We start from the raw sequence: 24732 nt of genomic DNA, 5'->3' as shown, positions 1-24732 counted from the left end.
ACAGGATAAAATATAACCCCACATAAATTGTAAGCATAATACAATAGTAAAGTTTGAGTAAAACTTCATTATTCTATCGATCAGAGAACATATGGATTTTATATGTATAGACTAAGAATAAGAAGTCGTAAAAAGCCGCATTGTAGAGGTGAAGTAACAAAATGTTTTATTAATTATTATGTTTTTCATCAATACTCTGAATGATCCTGGGTTTAATTTTCGCTTATTACTCAAACTAGTCTGATTAATGACGGTTTTTTTTACTCGACTGTGTCAGAAGGAGGGTAATGTTTTTCGAGCGAATGTATGTGTGTATTTTGTATACACAAGGGGAAATCCTTATGAACACTTAGCTGACTTAGGTAGTGCCGGACTTTTTTCGGCTAACACGGGAAAAATTGTTGTCTCTAACTTGTCTGTCTTTCTCTTTTTTTTCTCTTATTTTTCCTTTTCTTTTCTTTTTCCTTTTTTCTCAAGACTCTCTCCAGTAAGTCAGTGATTATCTTCCAGTTATTTGTCGCTTTCAACATTTCTAACACGAAGTTTTCTTCAGGAACATTACCCACTAGCTGACCGCGCGGTTTCATCCGCATGGTTTCGGTCCCGTAGGTATACGGGGTTAAAATAGCATATAGCCTTCCTCGATAAGTGGGCTATCTAACACTGAAAGAATTTTTCAAATCGCACCAGTAGTTCCTAAGATTAGCGCGTTCAAACAAACAAACTCTTCAGCTTTATAATATTAAGTCTTTGATTATATATACGTATATTTAATCAAAGTATTAAGTATAGATTTCCGTCTTAATTATTTCTCTGTCTTTATTTGTCCGTATACAGTGGGATATGTGTGCAAAGCGTGCAAAGTTTCACTGCAATACATACTTCCGGCCTTTTTCCGATTCCTGCAAGATAGTCTATAAACACACCATAGTCTGGTACATACACCAAACTTATTTTTACCCTTCTTGCAGTCGGGTAAAAATAGATAAAATCCCAAAGTGTATCAGAGAAAATCACGTATGCAAAATACCTAAAGAAGGTCGCAGTCCGCGTGTCTTCACTGTCTGTTTGATAGATCCTATACAAGTTTTTATTGCTTCGATCTCGCGTCCGAAAGCTAGTTTGTATTAAAATGGTTGATGGTATCAGAAAATAATATCAGTTAGTGCGAGACTGCCTTTCACACGTAGGGTTCCGCTGTGTTTTTTTATTTAATCTATCTGGAACTAATTTGATAATTTTAATAACTCAACATACTAATTGCTTTACAAGATGTATTTTATACATGATGTATTGCATCTTCCCGCTCTTACTTCGCAAGTCATCTCGTCAAGAGTTGCCTGTTAGAGATTGCTTATAATAAGTGTAAATTATTCATTTTAAATGTTTCTAATTATTATTGTCATTTTGAGTGCAATAAAGTATTTCTTCTTCTTCTTCTGATTAAAAAAATCACCAATTTATATATTATCCAGTGGGGACATCTAAACCTTCATTTGATGTCAACAAAGATACAGATCATAATTGATTGCAAAACTAAACACAATTATATAAATGTTTTATGTTATTTTTACAATGCAATACCAGAATGTGTATTGTTTTAAATTAACTAACAATTTTGTATATTGTATGTATTACTATTAAAATAATGATAGAAAAAGTATTCATACCACTTCACTTTTCACGACTATCTGCCAGTAAGCACCGGATGACATTTGTTACATAGAATATCAATTTCCTATATCAACTAGCATACGTCAAACATAGTGAATTAGCATGCTGAAAAGCAACGATGACTAACAAATGAATAATATCGATTTTGTTGCCTGTCATCATAATGGAATGCTTAATAATAAAATAATCATCAGATTAACTTCACCAATTTGCTTTAATTGTATTCATTTATACAAGATTTTGTAATATGATATACGGAACGCTAAAAACAGGAAGATGGGCGTCCAATGGCGTCAATTATAATACTGTGCTATACCGTTTAAGTTCTATAAACTTTCACTTATTAAAATATTCCCATATGCGAAGTTGAAATTAAAATTATTCGATTTCTAATCATTAGTTTATTAAGTAAAAGGGCTATTTTTTAATAAAACGATTCGTCCGAAGCGGCGCACCAATAAATCTGTGTTAATAAGATTGATCAGATTAACGAAGATAGTTAACTTGAAAATCGTTTTTGAATACCGGCATGTTAATTTGTTTTTGTGAAAGTATATTATACGTTGTATTGAACACTAAAATTTAAGTAAACATTCTTGAAATATTTTAGAGATTTTTTTCTTTCTTTAACTCTTTAGAACCTCTTTAATAAAAAGCTCATCAGAAAATGTCGGTAGGCACAACATTATTATTTTTTATTCTTTACAAGTTAGCCCTTGACTACAATCTCACCTGATGGTAAGTGATGATGCAGTCTAAGATGGCTCAGATGGAAGAACCTAGGACCTCCGCTTTGTAAATCCACCGCGCTTACCACTGCGCCACGGAGGCCGTCAAGATAATGGTCGTCATTATCAACCCATATACGGCTCACTGCTGAGCTCGAGTCGCACGCTGGCCCAGTGCGGATTGGCAGACTTCACACACGCAGAGAATTAAGAAATTCTCTGGCGTGCAGGTTTCCTCACGATGTTTTGCTTCACCATTTGAGACACGTGATATTTAATTTCTTAAAATGCACACAACTGAAAAGTTGGAGGTGCATGCCCCGGATCGGAATTGGAGGCAGAGGTCTTATCCACTGGGCTATCAAATTCCCCAAGATAATGGTTGGTACACGTTAAAAACGAATGCACGTCAATAATTAATACTGCAAGCGTGTTTCCCTTATCGTTTTCTCACTATTAAATCTCCACTATCTCATGGTACGCAAATGAATCTTTTTTTATTGAATGTACAGGTAAAATTGAACACGCAAGGAAACGTGTTGTGAGAAAAAAGCATCCGGGAAGTGTTCGCGAGTCAATCAACGGAATGGCTCTATTGTTTCAGACGGGCTCAACGAAACTGCGAGGAATGGAAATTGTAAATAATAAACCAACGTTTCCTACATGTTTTTGAAGTTGAAGTTGTCGACTACCACTCTAGGGGGGGGGGGTTTAGTAAAGAAACAAAAATGATTGCATTCAAAGAAAAATATTTCTTTTTAAATTTTGCATTGACATTTAGTTTATCACTTTAACGGACTTTCGTCCGCGTGGAATTTAGTTTATCACAAATCTCACGGGAACCTTGGATTTTTCCGGAATGAAAAGTAGCCTAAGTTTTAATCCAGAGTGAAATGTATTTCCTTTTCAAATTTCAGCTGAAATCGTTTCAGTAGCCGCAGCGTAAAGGATGAACAAACATACACACAAACTTTCGCCTTTTTTTTTTAAAGAATATTTGCCATATATTTTATTATTTTATAATATGTCCAATATTCCCATTCCCCTCCAACTAGTCGGGAAAGACTGTGCTAGGAGTGGGTACGACAATAGACTAACGGGGCGAGGATCGAACCACCACCTTTATAATATTATGTTTTTATGTACTTACAACGTTCACAGTTTCTCTGTAATGTATTTAGTATCAGCATTGCAAGCGCGCGAAGCCGGGGCGGGTCGCTAGTTATACATATAAACCTTCCTCTTCAATCACTCTATCTATTAAAAAAAACGCATCAAAATCCGTTGCGTAGTTTTAAAGATTTAAGCATACAGGGATATAGGGACAGAGAAAGCGACTTTGTTTTATGTAGTGAAGAAAGATCGGAAAAAATTTTTTAAGGAAAACATGAACAATTTTCCAATCTTACAAGGCAATCAATCATTTAAGTAGTAATTTATAAGCCAGTGTATATAATATATAATTTATTCATATCACACTTTCTAAGGGTTTATAAGCTTCATTGGTATACGTAGGTAATTCTTGCGGTGTTTTTGCCAAGTTAGCCTTGATGACAGTGTTGATAGACGTGTGTTAATGTCTTTGTGGTGATTACAGTTATTTCAGATCAGGATTTAATTGAATGAAGAAAGCAGGTGATTAGGAATGTAAGCGGTGTGTTGTCTATGTCTTTCTCAGACCAATTATAGAAGGACCTGTATCGTATAGTCACGAACAAAATTGTCTGTCATTTTCTGAGGAATACGAGCTTAGATTTGGTATATATCTTATACTAAACTAAAAGTTTGTGCCCGTTTTTAACACCATTCAATTACACAAAAAGGTACTTTTACGGAGCTGTTTAACCGACGAACACGATTACAACTATGAAACATCGATTATATATATTTTATATATATATTATACAGTTTTTATAATCACATTAGATCGTTGATCATATACTTTGACAGAAAAGTAACGTCTAACGAGGCAGGTCCTATACAATAATTGGTCTGAGATGTCTTTAGTGTAGAAAACGCACCTATAGATACCATCGTTATTGCCAACGATATTTTAGACTAGAGATAAGGCACAAGGGCATATATTTTTTTTATTCTGTACAAGTTAGCCCTTGACTATAATCTCACCTGTTGGTAAGTGATGATGCAATCTAAGATGGAAGCGGGCTAACTTGTTAGGAGTAGGATGACAATCCACACCCCTTCCGGTTTCTTCACGACATCGGTAGGGTGGTAACTAGCCACGGCCGAAGCCTCCCACCAGCCAGACCTGGACCAATTAAGAAACCTCAATCAACCCAGACGGGGATCAAACCCAAGACCTTCGTCTTGTAAGTCCACAGCGCATACCATTGCGCCACGGAGGTCGTCAAATCAAAATTGAGGCGGAAAAATGTGCATATATTCATTTATTTTCGTCATTACATCGATTGATTATTATAGAGAGTATGGTTTTATATTGATTCCCTCGAGGACGAAATACGTCGCAAAAATCAAGCACTATACAAATAGGTCCATGATAACTTCCTATTAAATTTTAGTACCAATTTGTTTCCTTACGCACTAAAACATCACCTCTGTGTCTACCCGAATAACTAAGCAATTTTAAGATATAAGCATAGATTTATAACACATAGATAGTGTATAGTCGCAGGATTAGTAAGCCGTTTATGTGCCCCGAAATGGGAGCTCTTTTTATTTACTGTGCCTTGACGCATCACTAGGCTGCGACAATTACGCTTGTGTGCGTGTCAGCGACTGTAATTAGCTTAACGCTCTTACGCTCACATTGAGCCGCTGGATGTTGGCGGCTCGAGACCGTTGTGCTTGAAGGTGCATGCAAGAGGCCCATGTCCAGCAGTGGACGTCTATCGGCTGATAAGGTTACGCTCACATAGTCACAGAAGTGGCTTACGTTTGGAGTGAAACATTTTTTTTTTAATTCTTTACAAGTTAGCCCTTGACTACAATATCACCTGATGGTAAGTGATGATGCAGTCTAAGATGGAAGCGGGCTAACTTGTTAGGAGGAGGATGAAAATCCACACCCCTTTCGGTTTCTACACGGCATCGTACCGGAACGCTAAATCGCTTGGCAGTACGTCTTTGCCGGTAGGGTGGTAACTAGACACGGCCGAAGCCTCCCACCAGCCAGACCTGGACAAATTAAGAAAATCTCAATCTGCCCAGCCAGGGATCGAACCCAGGACCTCCGTTTTTGTAAATCCACCGCGCATACCACTGCGCCACGGAGGCCGTCAAAACATTATTAGGTGTTGCGCGTCTATAGGTTATTAGTCTAAGGATAAATAGAATAACTTCGTATAAACTTTTATTATTAATTTGTTTCCTTACGTACTAAAACACCACCACCTCCTTGCCCTAATACCCGAATAACTTAGCGATTGTAAGCTATAGGATTACTTCGCATTAGTTTTAGTATGTCAATCTGTTACCTTAGAGATACTAAAACACCACAATTGCCTCCTTACTTAAACACTACCGTTGCCTTAGTGCCCTAATACCCGAATAACTTAGCAACTTACCAACTTTAAACTACAGCGATAGCTCTGTATTAATTTTTACTACCAACTTGTTTCCTTAAGGAGGTACTAAAACTCCATTACCTTGGTGCCGTACAGTTTTCAACTGTGTGTTATTAACAGCTCGCTATTTGCATATTTATGGTAAAACCTCTTTTATTGAGCTTTGCCAATTGCTTCTACTTATTTAACCACTTTAAATGCATAATGTCTATGATTTTACAAGGATGATTCTTCGTTTAATTACGTAGCCATAAGCTTTCTCTAACTTAGGTGTGTCATATGTAAATGCATTTAAATTAAATCTTCATAGTATTTCCTCAGTTGTGTGATAGCATTCCAGGATTTCCGTTCTTTTTATCAACCGTAATGAAAAACATAAGAAAACTCAGAGTCACACAGCGGGCGATGGAACGAGCTATGCTAGGAGTGATCTGCGTGATCGTATCAGAAATGAGGAGATCCGTAGAAGAAGTAAAGTCACTGACATAGCTCAACGTGTCGCGAAGCTGAAGTGGTACATAGTTCGAAGAGCCGATGGCCGTTGGGGCTCCAAGGTGCTGGAATGGGTACCCCGCTCTAGAAAGCGCAGTGTTGGTCGACCCCCCACCAGGTGGACTAACGACATCAAGCGAGTCGCAGGTTTTCGCTGGATGCAGATGGCTCAGTATCGTGATATTTGTAAGTCCCTACAAAAGGCCTATGTCCTGCAGTGGACGTCCATCGGCTGACATGCTGATGATGATGATGAATGATAAACTACTGAAACAAATACTACCTACCTACAGTAAAATACAAAAAGGGAGCAACTGATTTGTTGATTGCATTATTGAATAAACAATTATGATAGAATTTTTATTATTTTTTACTAGTAAGTCCTTGACTACAATTTCACCTGATGGTAAGTGATGGTGCAATCGTAGATGGCAGCGGACTAACTTTCTCTGACTGATGAACGTTTGGATCGTGCCGCGTTGCAAGAACCAGCTCATGATCAACGATTCCGTATGGGTTCGAAACTGGTCGGGCATATATAAATATACTTAAACAAAACATACATCACTATTAAGCCGCAAAGTAGGTAAGCGTAGCTTCTGTTATGGGTAAGTATATTTTCTATTATGCAGATATAAATATAATGCACATAATATTATTACTGTTACTTATAAAAAAATTAAATTTCCATTAAATAATGCATGTCGTAATTACCGCCAAGGTGCAAAGAACTAACAAAGTTCATTGGTACTTAAATAATTCATACATACGCCATACTGCGGACTGCAATAAGAAAAAGGAAGTGCATGAATAGGTTTTATATAAAAACCGATGCACACCCAATGATATAAAAACACGCATATTATCTTACGCTTTGAGGCGGCACGGGAAATTATGCCCACTTACTTGTTTACGCGATTCTCTGCACAGACGAGAGTTGTTTGCTGTAACGATAAGTAAAAATATACTTAAAATTAAAATACAAATTAGGTAAGTCAAAACAGTCAATACATAAAGTAAAGTAAGTGAAATTCAGGGTTTTAAAACCCGAAGTAAACATGAACTTCGGAAGCAAATGTAACCTATCTTTTTTATTCTTTACAAGTTAGCCCTTGACTACAATCTCATCTGATGATGATAAGTGATGATGCAATCTGAGATGGAAGCAGGCTAACTTATTAGTAGTAGAAAAGAAAACATATATAGTAGGATGAAAATCCACACCCCTTTCAGTTTCTACACAACGTCGTACCGGAAAGCTAAACCGGTTGGCGGTACGTCTTTGACGGTAGAGTGGTAACTATAGCCATAGCCGAAGCCAGCCAGCCAGACATTGATCAATTAAGAAAACCTCAATCGGAACAGCCGGTGATCGAACTCAGAACCTTTGTCTTGTAAATCCACCGCACATACCACTGCGCCACGGAATCCGCCAATATGTAATGTTTCTCCATACCAAATCTCATCCAAATCTCAGGAGTTGTAGCGTGAAGGAAGGAGTACCTACGAGTAACTAACATACACACACATGTAAACACAAACATTCACCTTTATGTTTTAGTGTGATGATTTTTTAAGTTTATTTACATAACATAAACATTTTGAAAGTGATGTTACTACACTTTTGATCTTTGTAACCATGACAATTAACTTTTAACCTTTTTATGACTTAATGAGTGCCATTCGCATTCGTTTTCCGAGGATTTGTATTATTACTGATTAACTAGGTAATTGCTCGAGATCTTACGTATCATAAATAGGCTTTCTATTTGCATAATTCTTATAATGGCTTTTATCATCATCGGTCGGGCTCATCATCGAAGGGTGGTGGTTCGATCCCCGCCCCGTTGGTCTATTGTCGTACCCACTCCTAATACAGTCTTTCTCGACTAGTTGGAGGAGAATAGGAAATATTGGTCATATTAATTGATTATGAAACACGGCTAAAACTCACGCGATATTACGTCGGAGTATGCCCGACTAGTTTCGAACCCATACGGGGCCCTTAGTCATGAGCTGGTTCTTGCATCGCGGCACGATCCAAACTGCGAAGCGACGTACTCCGACGTAATATCGCGTGAGTTTTAGCCGTGTTTCATAATCAATTAATATGAATAACACTCACGATAGTTTAAATTATAAAATATTGGTCATATTAAAAAAAAAGCAAATATTATTTTTAAAAAGAAAAATAAAATAAAAAAGGTCTACCTTGTTAGGGTTGACAAACACTGCGCTTTTCTGAGCAGGGTTGCCATTTCAGCAACTTTGGATCTCAAAGTCCAGTGGCTCTTCGAACTATCTGCCCCGTCCATTGCCACTTTAGCTTCAAAACTGAAGTATGTATATATTTGATTCAATCACGCAGAGACTACAAGAGTACCTATAGCTCGATCCATCGCCTCAATCAACTCTTAGTAGCTGGATAGTAAAAACAATATAACATTAAACTGATTGAACATTTTTATTATTATTTTTTTTATACGGCCGCATTTTGTGTGCGCAGTTTACGAGACAGAGGTCTTGGATTCGATCACCGGTTGGGACGATTAAGAATTTTCAATTAGTTCAGGTTTGGCTGGTAGAAGACTTCGGCCGTAGCTAATTAGCACCCTAATAGCAAAGCCGTACCGCCAAGCGTTCCGTTACGATGTCGTGTAGAAACCTAAAGGGGTGTGGGTTTTCATCCTCCTCCTAACAAATAAGCCCGCTTCCATATATTGCATCATCACTTACAATTAGGTGAGTCAATGGCTAACTTGCAGAGAATAAAAAAAATCGCTGACTAAATATAGTACACCAAAGGAGCAAAGCAATAAATACATCTATATACTGTGTCTATACCTACTAATATTATAAAGCTGAAGAGTTTGTTTGTTTGTTTGATTGACTAAACGCGCTAATCTCAGGAACTACTAGTCCGATTTGAAAAATTCTTTCAGTGTTAGATAGCCCATTTATCGAGGAAGGCTATAGGTTATATATTATCTCCGTACTCCTACGGGAACGAGAACCACGCGGGCGAAACCGCGCGGCGTCAGCTAGTTTATGTATATGAGTCAAAGTCTATTACACATTTAAATTTTAATACGTGTTTACTGTTGATTATACCGCTGTTAGATTCTTTTAATGCCTTTTAATGGGTTTATCACTATTTTGTAATTGAAAAGCCGAAGGCGCGGAGACTATAAATAATAGTCGTAGATACGTAGATAGGTGTATTGTATACGAAGGTTCGAAACTTATCAATCGATAGAAATAATTAATGTGTATGGTAAAACTCTGTGAAAGTAAGTGATTTATTACGGCTTCGGTGGGCTTTTGGCTATAGGCATGTTGCTTCCGATTGTTTCTGTAGATTAATAATAATAATTAACTTCCGTTTTTGGTCAAAATGACGTTTATTACTTGCAATTCCAATTATACACAATTATCACCTGTGTTTATTGCCCAATGTAAATTTATTTCTACTTTAAACAACCTTTCATCATTCATCATCATTATCAACCCATACTCGGCTCACTGCTGAGTGCGAGTCTCCTCTAAGAATGAGAGGGGTTAGGCCACAATAGGCCACAATAGTCCACCACGCTGGCTAAATGCGGAATAGCAGACTTCACACACGCAGAGATTTAAAATAATTCTCTTTTTATTTTATTAACAGGTAATGTTATTAAATAATTAGTCGAAAAGTCTAAATAAAAAATTACGAGGGTTCTAAATGCGTCTTGGTCCGAGAAGACTCCAAAACAAACAGCCTAGAAAATAAAATACATACGAGAATTCTTAGAGAAAGTGCTTAGAACAGAGACAACATTCTTAAAATATCTATGGGAGATACGAATAGATTAAACGATAAACTTTAATTATTTAATATGCCCATGTTAGTCGTGGCACCGAGCTGTTTCAAGTATTATCATATGCTAATACAACAAGCTGCGATAACCTGGCGTCATGGCCCAGCGGGAGGACTTCCAAGCTGGCTTTTAGCATGTATAACCTAAATAACCCCCATGCTAGCGATATACTCGTATTATTAGACATACCTACCAGTGACCTACAACACCATTTGAAAAGTTATGGCCTCAAAATTTCTGTATGAAGTTAAGTACCTAATTATTTAATTACTTATTTAGTAAATAGAAGAAGAAGAAGAAGCATTTTTACTTGATTAGTAAAACTTATTACTAAGTTTTCATTTTATAAAAAACCGCACTGATCAATTTATAGGTCTCTCACTCAGCATAAAGCAGCAGCTTTTTTATCTGATTGTGTAACAGTAGCATTCATAGACGTTGTACGGGAACCCCTAGGAGATCATTCACCCGCTGAGTGTCAAATTCTCAAACAAATAGAGGTTAAATTCGACACTCAGCGGCTGAATGATCCCCTGGGGGTGCCACTACAACGTCTAAGAATTCCACTGTTAGTGCCGTAGACTCTTTAATGGGACCTCAGCGGAGTCAACGGGGGGTTTGAACGAGCGCAGAAGCATCGCCCGATGGGGTTCGAAGGCAGAAGCAGAGTAGATGAGCGGAACAACTCTCTAAGGGCCTCTACTCTGAGACTCGGATCTCGGGGGGCCGTTCGGGAAGGGAAGCCGCAGCGCTGGTTTTCAGCCTTTGAAAGGATGACATCACGGGTGCAAACAAAAAATTATTAGCTCGACGCTCGCCCCCCTAGCTTCACCCGCTTGTAGTTTACGTTCCCGTAGTAAAATATGGATAAAATATAGCCAATGATACTCCCTAATAATGTAGCCTTCCATGGTGATTAAGTGTTTAAAATTGGTCTAGTAATCTCGGTGCCTTCGAGATAGAGAAAGAGTGAGGCGATTCCAGGATCCTCACACTATCGAGTTAAAAAAAACATCGTTATAGAATAATGTTACTTAACTGGGATTTTGTTCTAGGTTCACCATTATAAAAATACCATAAACAAAAAGAGTATTTGCTAAATCTTTTTTAATATGACCAATAGTCAAAGTCGGAATGTTTTTGGAGTGGGTTTTTGAAGTGTATATAACGATCCAACGGGTGGGAACGACCCTTTCGGTGTTAGATTGACTTTTTAAGCTTTTTAAGCTCTTGATGTATAGGCGCCAAGTTTAAACGCTTGCTGAGACAAATTGTGATGGTTGACTTGAGAATAATTAATAAAAATCATTACGTTTTCTTGTTATAAGAATTTCGTTAGTTGATTCTAAAATCTGTTAAAACTGTGTGACACACCGAACGTTTGAAAAGTTCTTACACATTTTCTGAGCTTTAACAAAATCTTTAAACTTTAGACGTGTGCGTGATATCATTAATTGGCAGGCTCATAAAAAAGTATAGGTACAACGCATATTGAAACCGTAAAAGTTCGAATCACAAGTCCATAAAATCTAGTCAGAAGACATTGCTTATTCACGAAATTAAAAAGACCGGTCGAAACAGATTTACCTTCCACAACACATTTTTCTATTGAATAGCGTTTTAATGAAACCAAAATATCTTTTTCTAATATTTAAAACACCGTTACCTGTGGATAAATATTGTATTGAAATACAGGTTCTGGTTTAAATGGTAATTTCGTATACTTTATAATAAATGAATTAGCAAGGTCGAATTTATGGTGACAATGTGCCAATAAAGTTCAATCTTGGTGTCTCGGTAGGAAGCATAAAGTTCTTAATTCTTTGACACTGAGGAACTCTTTAGAATTTACGATGTCAATTCAAAAGATTTCGATACAAGAATGTAATAAATTGTAAAACGATGCCTATACATCGGTGTCCGAGGAATGGGAGCTTGAAAATTAGAATATTAGGTATACTTATCTATGTATTAATTGATTAGATTCTTAGTGTGATTAATATGGTTCGGTAATTTGACCACTTTAGCTTTAATTCCATTCTTGGGTTTGGGTCAATTTAGATTTTCTAAATTGACTTAGTTATCTACTGTAACTGTTAGATTTGTTATCTATTGTAATTGAGGTACGAAGGGATTTAGCATTCCGGTATTATGTATTGTAGAAACCTAATGTAAAAAAGTCTTATAGCTGAAAGCTGATTAATAGAAATAATTCCTAAAAGAAGATTTTTCGTTTCGATGATAAATCTGTGCAAGTATCAAATAAAAAAGTTAGTAATAAGTATCTAAAGATGTTTAGGTAGGTAAACAATAATGTTTTATGTATTAAATGTTAATTTATGTGTTATATGCCAAAGTGGAAATCCATCACCTACCTATATTAACACTCATAGGACACATAAGGTTCAACCTCATAGGCATACGACTCTAATAATATAGGGTCTCTCTCTCCGCGTCGTGTTCCTCATTACTGAGGGTCGTGACCCCTATCACACATTCATAACTTTTTTCCGCACGATGTCACGCCATGCGGCTCGGCTTTTCGCGACTTGTAGAGCATCGTGTACTTTTGTAACGAGAGTGGTGCGGATAATAATATAGGGTAAAAGAATTGTTTGATATATTTATTTCAATGTTAGGTATTATTTTTTATGTTATTAGATTAGTTACATTTCTATTTACATAAATAACGTATTCTCCTCAAATACTTATCAGTTATCACCATATATGATGATACTTTGGAATTATTACTGATTTAACAAGATTAGAAAGGCCCTAGAAAAATCCAATTACCATATAGACGGGCTCACCGCTGAGCCGTTTACTAGCTAAGTATAATAGCCAATATGCATATCAATTTATTAAGTTTATCATTTTTATGTTATTCAAATTGTGAACTATCACCACTGATACACTAACCTTGAGTTTTTTATATTATGAACAAGATTTGGCATCAAATGAACACAACAATTGTGCATCTAGTCAACAATCCTAAGTCCCAAGGATTGTTATCCAAATTGGAGTCCCTACTCTTCTTCTGCTTGCTTGGTCATGCACACAGCTGGTACCTTTTTCAAGGTTATGCCAAACATAACGTGGTGTTTGATGCTTCCAATACGTTTGTTTAGGTTTAGATATGCCCAAGTGGTTGAGGCGTCTTACAATTAATAAAAAAACAATGTAAGTAAAAAAAGGCATTGTGGTGTGTGGCACAACTTTAAACTGAACGTCTTTTCTTTTCTGGCTTCTTACAGCGTTCCATGAAGAACTGCTAGCGCAAATCCCACCACATATTTTATTTGCTCTTTCCTACCTCAAAACGGATACCAAAGTTTAGCAACTCCAAAAGTTTAGATTTTTCGTTAATTTATATTATGTTTGCTTGGATTTTAAGTTGATTTAATGTTTACTAAGGACTGACGAAGACTAATTCCCTATATTAAAAAAAAAATTGTAAATCAAATAAAGATTTAATCGAGATAAAGAGAATTCGAGTTTCATGTTTAAGTATGTATCTGTTTCATAATTAAAAAAATTATGACCAACACACTACATTCTACTTTAACATTTAAGCATAGGACTAACAAACTCAATCTCAGGAATAAATATAAAATCAATATTTGGCGACCACGGACAAAAACCTATGGAAATAAAAACATATTATGTGAGGGTGCTCAGTTATATAACAAGCTGCCAAACTCTTTTAAGGAGTTAAACAACATAAAAGCATTCAAGAAATCGATTAAATCCTACATCCTCATAAACTTGGACAAAATATTGAAAAAACAATGTAATTAAAATTTTGTTACAATAATGCATGCTGTCTGCAAAAATGACGATATGTTAACTCTAAGTTAACTTTTTTGGAGAAATAAATATCTTTAGACCGATATCAATGTGTTCCGGATCTATATGGCCATCTGCCCGTACTACAGGTACAGTAGGGCAGACACAGTGGCAGCTAGCGTATGAACTATGAACATTTCTTCGAAGGCCGTTCGCGGAACACCACGCGATGCGCGATTCGCGGGATACTCGACTAGCGGACTGAACTCTGATTTTATGTTTGTGCCAGTGTTTGTGTTTTTTTTTTACATTTTAATGACGATATGGAGTGATGTGTGAGTATTTTAATTTTATAATTCGCTAATGAAGTGGGAGATTGCACATTTTTCGGTAATTTTGATTTTTTTTGTGTGAAATCGGAGTTTTTATTTTTGCGTGAATCACCGAGTTAGGTTAGATTAGATATGCCATAAATGAATGCCACAATTAGATGTTTTAAAGAAAATGTTTCATGATTTTTAACCGGCTTCAAAAGGAGGAGGTTATCAATTCGTCGGAATCTTTTTTTTATTGTTTATTTTTCAGTAATTTTGACTTTTTTGTGTGAAATCAAAGTTTTTATTTTCTGGATGATTCACAAAGTTAGGTAAATTAGTTTAGATATGCTTTTATTTCAGCTAGTTACTTTATACTAATGTAAATAAATATTCACTGAAGTAAATACCAAATGTGTACCAAATGTGAAGATGATTCAAAAATCCAAAATTAACGTTTCTGCCCATAATGATAAATTAATTTTGATTTATAACCAGTCAATTAAAACTAAATTAGATATTACCTGCGTACCAATTTATTTATTTTTATTATTCCGTCAAGTTTCAGAATCTTTCAAAGTAATTCTGCCTCATAACTCACACACAGAAAATTTTTGCGTCTGAAAATTGTAACGCTGTATAACGTAAGATTCACAATAAGTCACTATCACAATTTGACGGCCGCGTAGCGCAGTGGGCAGTGACCCTGCTTTCTGCATCCACGGCTGTGGGTTCGATTCCCATAAATAGAAAATATTTCTGTGTGTGTGTATAACTGGAAAACATGGGTGTTTTCAAACAAACCCTCAAGAAACTCCAATATATTTATATATTAGTATAGAGTATACATAAATATTTTTAACTAAAAATCGCATTTCAATAACTTACTTAATTTTAATTCCCCCTTATAAATAACAACCCAAAAACTTATTTTACCCTAAAAATAATAATAAACGTTTCTAATCTGAAAGTCGTGTGGGAGGACATATTATTGCCATTCTAGAATATGCATTCTTAAATAAAGCAATTTTTAAAATCACATATTAATCTTTCAATAGAAACTAAATTTGCATACAAAGCGAGATTCAATCTAAATCCTTGAACTTCGATGTCGAATTTCTCTATAATGTAGAGATATCATTTCTCAAATGAAATTAAAGAAATCTCTACCTATTCATATAATAAAATTTCTTTCTCGTTCTTTTAATCATTATCATCATCATTATCAACCCATATTCGGCTCACTATTGAGCACGAGTCTCCTCTCAGAATGGGGAGAGTTAGGCCAGGACCACCAAAATGGCCCAATGCAGATTGGCAGACTTTACACACGTAGAGAATTTAGAAAATTATCAGGTTTCCTCACGATGTTTTTCCTTCACCGTTTGAGACAAGTCATATTTAAATTGCATTCTAATTAAAATGCACACAACTGAAAAGTTAGAGGTGCATGCCCCGGACCGGATTCGAACCCACACCCTCCAGAATCGGAGGCAAAGGTCATATCCACTATTCCTCGATAAATGGACTATCTAACACTAAAAGATTTTTTTAAATCGGACCAGTAGTTCCTGAGATGAAATTGAATTCAATCAAACAAACAAACTCTTCAGCTTTATAATATTAGTATAGATTAAAATGTTGTATGTTATATGTTCTTTTTATTTATTTGCTAGAGTGTGGTACATGTTTTGATCAAAAAATTATTGAATTACCTAGACATTTAATTAATTTATTATTGTATGCCAATTTTCTTTTATTATACTATTTCATCTTAATACCAGTTATAGATAAGTAAGTATTATAAAATATTTTGATCTCTATGATTGGTATAAGTGATAACTTTTAACATGAAAAATACCCATACATTTTGTTCCATCAAATCGGTGAGTATCTATTTATAATTACAAGTAACGGATATTAAAGTCCATAGGTACCATGCCAGGAAAAACTCAAAAATCTATATGACATCATATTTGAAAAGATACTTTACTCGTTCTTACAATGCAAATCTTTATTGATATTGCGAAACAGTTATAATTCTTTGACAAATGATCCCTGGGTCACACAGGTTATATCGGAGGATATTATTTAAATGAATACATTGATGTTTATACTATTAAAATTATAATGGAATGTATTCAATTATACGCCTTCATAATCACTATTAAATTCTACGGTATAACTAAATCAATTATGCGCATTTTAGACATGGTATTTTATAGTCTAGAACTCTAGATCTTAACATTTACCAAATAGACGTATCCATACTATTATTTTAAAGAGGTAAAAATTTATATGTGTACTACAAAAAAAATTCAAAAAATAATGTAATTCAAGTTTTCAAAATTCTACCTAAAAGGTTAAAAAGAGGTTGAGGTTTTTTTTGTAATTCGTTCATGTATTAAGTTATAGTTTTGCAAAACGATTGGTAGACTATTTATTCTATAATACATGCGAAAATATCAATAGAAGGGGGTGAAATAGGGGTTAAAAGTTGACATCGAGTTTTACCGGACGAAGTTGCGGGCGTCCGCTAGTAATACATAAAGGTAGTTCAATTACAAAGTCAATAATATCAGAATTTAACCTAAATGGTTAAATAGGGATTTTGTAAAACTTCAATCAATTAAGCGTGCTTCAATTAATTGTATGGAGCCCAGGATCATTCATTGTACCCTGGCGGAAATAAAATAAAATATTTTTTTAACTATTTTTGATTATACAAATCTACGAATTTACTATAATTCTTTCGAAATAATATTCATTCTCTCCCAAGAACACAACACTAATATGGGTAATAATGGCGGATTGATGAAGTTTTCAATGCAGTAGTCGATTTGACGTTTGTTGTCAATTGTTATGTCATAGTTGCTTTATAGGCGCCATCTTGATTTATCTCAAAACTTGGGTTTTAATTTTATTTATTTATTTTTATTTAGTTACATTAATTCACTTATTGAGATTTTAATAAAATCCTTGTATTTTTTAAATTTTAATGATACGGGATACAAGAGTGGACCTGAAATGGACCATCTCCTTTACATTCAATTTCTCACGAGCAAGGCACAGGAGTATGTATTATACTAACAACTGTCCATTCTCATCAAATGCACTTGAAATGCGCGATGAGTCCGTCTTCTTTTCGGATAGGAAAGAAAAATTTGTTCTCAATTAGTATAAATAGTATGATAACAATAATGGGTAGTAAAAATGTGGTTCGAACTAGCATATTTAGAGACTTTATATCACATAAACCACACGCTTTCCAATGCAGAAAGTCGTTGTAAAAGTGCATAAGTAATTCAAGATTTTGAAACACGTGTGACCAAGCAGCTGGGATTAGGGAAAAGTCGTAAAAATGCGTTTTATCGTCTTTGATTATGCGATGCGGTAGCACGCAGTATACCCATAACCTGATACTATATCATATTACTAGTGGACCCGGTCAAGCTTCGCTTTGACTTATGTACACATACTTCATTCCTATTGGCTAGTACAGTTACTCAAGCAACCTATAAGCTATCGGCGACAAACAGAAACTTTAGTGGCTTATAATAAAACTATAGTTTGGAGGTATGATGTTAACTTGATTGAACATCTGTAATTTTTTAAGCTAACGAAGTACGAGTAAGTACTTGATAATATCGATTATTTATCTTGGGTCAGGGTTAATGGCGTAGCTACCCAGGGGCTAGGCGTTGCAATGCCCCGGGCCCTTAAAAATATTAATCCAGGGTGACCTCGAATCCATACCAGAAAATCGTAATCGAACTGAACTTGGAAAATTTCGAAAACGAAAAAGAGCTGATGAATATTTTTACTTGATAAAACCTAACCAGTTTAAATGGTAGGGCCCATTTTTTATTTGCACAAGGGCCCTTGGTTACCTAGCTACGCCACTGCCTACGGTACATAGACTCAATGATCACTGTCATTCGCACCGCTCACGGAACTGACAGAATATTATACGAAAACCTGTCAAATAGTTTCTCCCCGCTTAAAATGGGGAACAACTTTTGTGAGCCATTTGTATGAAAAGTAAATGCAGTATATACAGTATTTTTAGCAGACTCAGAAGTGGATTGCAAAAATAAGAAAACCAATGTTGAACAAAGATTCACAATTTTTGTCAGGGCAACTTAATTAACAAATCAAATTGTAACCAAAATAAAACCCTAGAATGGCAGAGAATGACCTTGAGTGGAGTCACGCACTTGTGAACGTTGTGTGTAGGGTTAAACTTTTTAACGTTAACTTTGTTAACAGACAGTTAGCTAACACTCCCCTTTTCCACTCAAGTCACTCTCTCCTCCTATCCCAAGTAACCCAAGAATTACGCGCCTTATATCACAAGTCGTTCCCGCCCGGTCGTTACCCCTCTCTAACTCCCTACACTTTACAGAAACAAGTCCCGCCACCTAGCTTTAGCACAAGCCAACACGAGATCGAGCGACCTAACTGGTTTTACCTGACGTGGTACTAAAAGCGTAAATTGCTTGGTGTCCTCCTACGAAACGGTTCGATTAATGAAATTTTACTTGGCAGATAAGTATGGCTATGAGAATAATAAAGCATTTTTTCCCCCTCTACCCCTACCCCCATTACTATCACTACTCGCGATTTTAGTATTTATGTATAATGGCACAGACTCTGGATGACCTTAGTACCATGCTCAATGACCTCAGCAGCGTTTCTCAACAGGTGGGCCTGAAAATGAACATGGGCAAAACAAAAATAATGTGTAATGCTCATGTATCGCTCCACCCAGTTATAGTTGAGAACGCTGCACTCGAAATTGTAGACGAATACATATACCTAGGACATATGATCCAGTTAGGTAGGTCCAATTTCGAGAAAGAGGTGAACCGTCGAATCCAACTCGGCTGGGCTGCATTCGGGAAGCTTCGCGACATCTTTTCGTCCGAAATTCCTCAGTGCCTGAAGACAAAAGTCTTCGAACAGTGCGTGTTGCCAGTGATGACCTATGGTTCCGAGACTTGGTCGCTAACTATGGGCCTCATAAGAAGGCTTAGAGTCACACAGAGGGCGATGGAACGAGCTATGTTAGGAGTATCTCTGCGTGATCGAATCAGAAATGAGGAGATCCGCAGAAGAACCAAAGTCACCGACATAGCTCAACGAGTTGCGAAGCTGAAGTGGCAATGGGCGGGGCACATAGTTCGAAGAGCCGATGGACGTTGGGGTCCCAAAGTGCTGGAATGGCGACCCCGCACTAGTAAGCGCAGTGTTGGCCGACCCCCCACCAGGTGGACTGACGACATCAAGCGAGTCGCAGGGATTCGCTGGATGCAGGCGGCTCAGTATCGTGATGTTTGGAAGTCCCTACAAAAGGCCTATGTCCTGCAGTGGACGTCCATCGGCTGATATGATGATGATGATGATGACAAATTTATTTCTCCCGAGTGACCAGGCAGAACAACATTAGCCGGGTCAGCTAGCAGAAATAAATTATGTCCACACTGAACGAAGGTTAATACATACATAACGTTCGTTTAAATGCATTCACATAAATCTTAAATTCAATTACTTTCATTCATGCCTAGACACAAAACATAGACATCAAGTAGACACCTAGTATACCTAACGTTGTAGCTAACCTAAAACTATACTTAAAAATTTCCTCCGTGGCGCAGTGGTGTGCGCGGTGGATTTACAAATCGGAGGTCCTGAGTTCGATCCCCCAGCTGGGTCGATTGGTCTGGCTGGTGCCTTCCTATTGTTCCTACCGGCAAAGGCGGTACGTCTTTGCCTAAGGTTTTTTAAGTACGCCCTCTTCCATTTTAGCGAAAGTAAGTCTGCCTGTTACCTTTTCACAGATAAGCCGCTGATCTGATTTGAACGTTTGGTATAGAGATAAAGTCCACATAGGCTACTTTTTTCCCGGAATAATCAACGGACTAAAAAAAACAGATTTTACGCAAACGAAGTTGCGGGCGTCCCTAGTATTAAGTACTAGCTGACGCCACGCGGTTTCACCCGCGTGGTTCCCGTTCCCGTGGGAATACGGGATTAATTATATAGCCTATAGCCTTCCTCGATAAATGGGCTATCTAACACTGAAAGAATTTTTCAAATCGTTCCTGAGATTAGCGCGTTCAAACAAGCAAACGAACAAACTCTTCAGCTTTATAATATCAATATAGGTACACCAAGCTTTTTTTTTTTTTTTACGTTATATAGGCTAGCGCTTGGCTGCAATCATGCTTGACAGTAAGCGATGATGCAGCCTAAGGTGGAACGCGCTTGCCTAGAAAATGCCTATTCACTCTTAACTTGAATATACCCATGTTGTAGGTGGTAGGGAAAACTGAAGCTGGAAGGGCATTCCATAATTTCGCAGTGCGGATCAGGAACGAAGAACCGAAACGCTTCGTACGAGTCCAGGGGACATCAACTACGTATGGATGCAGACCTCTGCGATGCCTGGCAGTTCTGTGGTAAAAAGGTGAAGAGGGAACTAGATCGAAAAGTTCCTGAGCGCACTCTCCGAAATAAATCCTGTAGAACACCGACAGACAGGCAACTTTTCGGCGATGCTCTAATGATTGCAATTTCGCATTAGTTAGCGCCTCGTTACCGATGAGCCTTCTAGCTCGGCGATCCACCGAGTCCAGAGCAGCAAGCTGGTATTTGGCCGATCCATCCCATAAATGGGAGCAGTACTCCATGCACGAACGAACCTGAGCTTGGTAAAGAGTAAGAAGCTGTTCCGGTGTGAAGTAGCGCTTCACCTTATTTAGGATACCGAGCTTCTTACCAGCTGTTACTGCTTTGGACTTAATGCATTCTCCAAAGTTGAGCTTGGACGATATTGTAATACCTAGAAGCTCAATACTGTCGGTGATCGGAACAGGTGTATTCCGGAAAGTAGGAGTAAACTGGAATGGACTCCTTTTCGCAGTGAATAAACACGCCTGTGTTTTGGTAGCATTAAATTTGACTAGATTGGCGTCTCCCCAGTCGGACACCTTGTTTAAGGTCAAATTGACACGTTCTACCAATGTAACCTAATTTAAGTACTAATACTAATGATCCAACAGAAACAGCAAGAGGTAAGTGTAGTAAAAGCATAATACAAGCATGAGACGTCGTATATTTTGCGAGCTCATCGTTTACAAAGATTAAAGTAGAAATCATCTTAGAATTAAGAAGTGTTAAATTTATTCCAAGAGAGTGTGTGGGCAAGAAGTTTTATTGATTCGAAAAAAATGGCTGACTTTAATTTGACTTTTTTGATTCAGCTAATACAGGAGTTCTTCATTCTTCCGGTTAATTTTGAAATACTCGTTGATAAAGGTAAAACAACAAATACAACATATACTTAGGTAGAAGAGAAAATATTTTCTCGATTTCCATTATTTTCAATGAAGGATTGCGATCCTTTTTCAATAAAGGATTGCGATCCTTTTTTAATAAAGGATTGCGATTCTTTTTTCATAAGGATCCTTTATTTTTATACATTAATCATTTTACAAATATACCTATGTAGCTAATTTTTGAGCCTTTGCGTGTCTAACCCTAGGTAATCAATCGTCCATCAATACATTGTCTATCTGATGTATGCTATCAGCGATAAAGTATTAAAGACGTCCAATTAAAGTGGCCATTAATTCCAGCTTTTTGCCATTAATGGTCCTATTTTAGAAGCAAGAGTTAGAATATAAATAAAATTTTATTCTAATCTAACGCTGAATCTTTATTAACACCATTCTTGTATCCATGTTTATACTGAAACAACCGTTATCTAGGAATTAATTTGGCTATCAAAAGCACCATGAATATAAGAATACAGACAGGCACATAAATAAAAACAATTATTTTTTGCAATATTAGTTTTTATTGCAACACAGTATTCATAGCGCTAAATCGTGATAGATTGTTATTAATTATTATTGTCTGGTAGTCGATTGGAGTATATTACTTGCAACTTGGATGATTCTAAATATACAATTTCTTTGGCACTTCATATCTAACTATATATATTATCCTATGGTCTATGGGCAATCAGGTTTGTATCTACGAGTCCTTATTTTTTTTTTTTATTCTCTACAAGTTAGCCCTTGACTACAATCTCACCTGATGGTAAGTGATGATGAAATCTAAGATGGAAGCGGGCTAACTTGTTAGGAGAAGGATGAAAATCCACACCCCTTTCGGTTTCTACACGACATCATACCGGAACGCTAAATCGCTTGGCGGTACGTCTTTGTTGGTAGGGTGGTAACTAGCCACGGTCGAAGCCTCCCACCAGCCAGACCTGGACCAATTAAGAAAACCACAATCGGCCCCAGGACCTACGTCAAGTAAATCCAACGCGCATACCACTGCGCCACGGAGGCCGTCGAATAATTAATAAAGGCTAGCGTTTTCATATTTCTAGCAAACACCCGAGACTTCGTTCATGTGGAATTCAATTTATCACAAATCCCGCGGGATTCATGGATTTTTCCGGAAACAAAAGTAGCCTATCTGGTAATCCAGAGTAAAATCTATTTCCACTCCAAATATCAGCCAAATCGCTTCAGTAGCCGCAGCGCAAAGGAGGCACATACAAACTTACACACAAACTTTCGCCTTTATAATATTAGTGTGAAGTGTTAGTATGATTATCTTCTCAACCAACGAACTTCCTTATTAGGACATAAGTTGTCTGTAGAGTCTTCCAAACATCATCCTAAACTGCCTGAATTCAATGATAACATATTTAATCCAAGCATAAAATTAACTTTCTATTGTCAATAAAATAGCCCTTATAAACACGTGATAGCCCAGTGGATATGGACCCGTGATAGCCCAGTGGATATGATCTCTGCCCCCGATTCCGAGGATGTGGGTTCAAATCCGGGGTATGCACCTCCAACTTTTCAGTTGTGTGCATTTTAAGAAATTAAATATCACGTGTCTCAAATGGTGAAGGAAAGCATCGTGAGGAAACCGGCATACCTGAGAATTTTCATATTTCTCTGCGTGTGTGAAGTCTGCCAATCCGCATTGGGCCAGCGTGGTGGACTGTTGGCTTAACCCCTGTCATTCTGAGAGGAGACTCGAGCTCAACCGTGAGCCGAATATGGGTTGATAATGATGATGTCAATAAAATTGTTTCGTTTCATTGAATAAGTTTGTCGTTATAGAGTTGTCAAGTTAAATTTTCTTGTGACAAACCGATTAACTTATGTTTTTGTAAGGTCAATACTTGTTGAACCATAATTACATAAGAGACGAATGTTTAAAAAGTCAACACATAACAACATAAGGCCATCTTGATTTTACAACATTGATTAGAGTCATCAATTGGTAATAACACTGTAAATGGACTAATAGGCGATTCTAATGTATCGATATCTCCATAGAAAACTTTCTTCGCTAAAAGACATGCGGAGTGAAGTATGTGACCTTTTTGTCGCGCACTTGCAAGGAAACCCGCAATTGTATCTGATGGCCTTTATGTAAACGGCTATAAATCTAATTGACCTGTGCTTTGTAAAATACATGAAAGCGTTTTCGCCATTATATCAGTTAAACTCCTCGGTAAGGTCATCAGACACTCTTCTGTGTACTTTACGAGTCAAACAAATAATATTTTCTCCATCTAAAGTAAGCTTTAGGTGTTTGGTCATGACTGTTTTAATACCTTAGCCTTATTTCAGAATTTACAATTTGTACAGGTTTACAAATAGGTAATATAGTTTGTTATAATGTTTTAAGGTCTTCTTGATCTGGTGGACGTAATAGAGATTTAATATTTAGTTTATTGTTAGTGACTAATAGAAATTTCTCAATTGCAAGAGCTTGTGTGATCGTGACTTTGGTTAGAAAACTATTGCTGATCCACATACAGGATTTTCAATATATTTGTAACGTGAAACATTATCTTTTATTACAGTTAGTGAGGAATCAGTAACTATATTACTTTACGAAATAGATAAATAAATATCTGAGTCTAACAAGATGGCGTTACGAATGTAATTAATAAAAAAAAATTGCGTTTTTTAATTTTTGTCATGGTTTATGTGAAAAGTATCGATATCATCATAAATCTAATGTCTGTATCAAATTATGGCATGACAATAGTGAATAGGGATATAGTTTTATATTTATGTAGATTGGTATCTACAGTTTCTGCTTTTGTCTAATGATCTTCGGTTAATATCTTCCGTCTTTATATTTTTATGTTTTCAGTATTATACGAGGTTGTTATTCTTATAAATTGGCGTGTTGTTCTTACTATAACAAATGTTTTGCACGATAAACTAAGGTGTCGGAAGTCATTGTTACTGTTTTTACACATTACGTGTTCCCAGCAATACACTTT

General features: G+C 36.6%; 1 protein-coding gene across 2 annotated transcripts in view; it reads left to right on the top strand.

Annotated features, from left to right (window-relative positions):
- The window catches only part of LOC112053335 (uncharacterized), an 81208-nt gene that overhangs the window by 17724 nt on the left and 38752 nt on the right, over positions 1-24732 (top strand). The window contains exon 1 of one of the 2 annotated variants that reach the window (XM_052887715.1): positions 14264-14417. The exons of the other annotated variant lie outside the window; for it this stretch is intronic. The gene's annotated coding sequence lies outside the window, so the exon portion shown is untranslated. Of the gene's footprint in view, positions 1-14263; positions 14418-24732 lie in introns of those variants that run through there. 2 annotated transcript variants of the gene reach the window in all.

The sequence above is a fragment of the Bicyclus anynana genome, chromosome 20 (genome assembly GCF_947172395.1).
Source record: "Bicyclus anynana chromosome 20, ilBicAnyn1.1, whole genome shotgun sequence".
NCBI classification, from domain to species: Eukaryota; Metazoa; Arthropoda; class Insecta; order Lepidoptera; family Nymphalidae; genus Bicyclus; species Bicyclus anynana.
This window is presented reverse-complemented; position numbering and strand designations above follow the sequence as displayed.